This window comes from Schistocerca americana, chromosome 2, assembly GCF_021461395.2.
Source record: "Schistocerca americana isolate TAMUIC-IGC-003095 chromosome 2, iqSchAmer2.1, whole genome shotgun sequence".
NCBI classification, from domain to species: Eukaryota; Metazoa; Arthropoda; class Insecta; order Orthoptera; family Acrididae; genus Schistocerca; species Schistocerca americana.
The window spans coordinates 207,640,287-207,642,047 of record NC_060120.1 but is presented as its reverse complement, the minus strand read 5'-3'; the positions used below and the strand labels follow the sequence as shown (position 1 = coordinate 207,642,047).

The 1,761-nt window shown below is 46.7% G+C and overlaps 1 pseudogene; it reads right to left on the bottom strand.

Annotated features, from left to right (window-relative positions):
* Nucleotides 1-337: 337 nt before the first annotated feature.
* Nucleotides 338-455, bottom strand: LOC124596664 (annotated as a pseudogene).
* Nucleotides 456-1,761: the final 1,306 nt, after the last annotated feature.

The following is a 1,761-nucleotide window of genomic DNA, read 5'->3' as shown; positions in this document are numbered from 1 at the left end:
AAAAGCACGGACCTTAACGGAAAGTGTTTTATCGCATCCGGGGGAGTTATATAGTACAATAGCTGTAAGAGAACAATGCATCATTAGGCTGGTGATAGAAAATCAGGCGACTACAAATCTATGTAAAAATTAAACTAAACTCCTCCCGAACAGGCCATGAAGGCCCAACGGTACCGACAGGCCGCCGTGTCATCCTTAGCCCACAGGCGTCACTGGATGCGGATATGGAGGGGCATGTGGTCAGCACACAGTTCATGTCAATTTCCGAGACCGAAGCCACTACTTCTCAATCAAGTAGCTCCTCAGTTTGCCTCACAAGGGCTGAGTGCACCCTGCTTGCCAACAGCGCTCAGCAGAACGGATGGTCACCCATCCAAGTGCTAGCCCAGCCCGACAGCGCTTAACTTCGGTGATCTGACGGGAACCGGTGTTACCACTGCGGCAAGGCTGTCAGCACAAATCTATGTAGCCAACACAAATTCCTTTCTGTTAATACTCTTGAAGTTTGTCAATGAAACTGTGCTGAGTTGTTGATCGCATTGTCCGACGTTTCGGCCGCTATTGCAAACGGCCTTCCTCAGGGCTTCGTGCTGAGCTACACTGCCGAGTGAGAGAGAGACCTTAGATAGCGGACAGCGCGCGAAAAGCGACTCACACAAGATAGCGGGGCACTGTGCTGGGGCACGCCGCTGCCCGGACCCGACAACGAATAAGCAGTGCCACGTCACAGCTAGCGTCCGTTTCTGATTCGCATGTTTCCGCCAGTGGCAAGAAGTAATCTCAACACCAATGAGATACGTCTTTACCCACCAATTACAAGGAATAATATAAAGACCAATAACGAACGCGCCCCATCAAATTATGTGTAGCAGCTTCCTCTGTTGCTATATAAGGTCTAAAGTCTCTCTCATTCAACAATCTAGCTCAGTACAAAGCCCTGAGGAAGATCGTTTGCAGTAGTGGCCGAAACGTCGGACAGTTTTATGTATTGACAATGCTGTCGACAGCGCAAGAGAATTTTATTGAGTGCGACAGCGGGCGGAGAAGCCTACGCTTACACTATCGAACATTTTTTGTAATTTTTATTGAAGTTTTCACACGCTACAGCGTGCTCCTGGCACATATAGTGAGTCTAGGCTGTCAACTCAGCACCCAGTGTATCTTTTGTAGCAGCTAAAGTCTGTAGACAGACTCGAGAGTCCCTACACAGTGTACTCACCACTGTCACATTATGCATCCTGGGGTGATAAAGATCATAACAAATCAAAGGTAAATTACAAACTGAGTGCAACTTTTGAGTGTCGTTAACTCTCGACAGTAAATAGCGCTGCCTGTTCGTTAAACCACTAATAAATTCATTTCCCGAGGGTTGCCACTCATGAAAAGTTACGAAGTTCTAACCAGCAATTACTATTTAATAATAGCACAAGTTCTCATAACAGGAGGGAGGAAAGTAAAACTCATTAAATATTTTCGGTGACTGAACTAGGACACTGAAAAATTTACAAGCGTTGAGAGCACACAAATATAAGACGGGATGGTGCGAACCGACATGGATCCTACACAGTTCGTGGTCCCAAACCGCAAGATCCTCTGCATTTTCTTTTTAACATCGCAAAGGGTGGAGCCCCTCCTCGCTCACAAAGACGTGGTGACCATCTCAGAAAATCTACTGTCTCCTCCATATTTGTTAATTACTGACAGAGGACTTCACGGAATGTGGGCCTGTGACGTTACCCGTACATCTACTGTTGGTAAGTC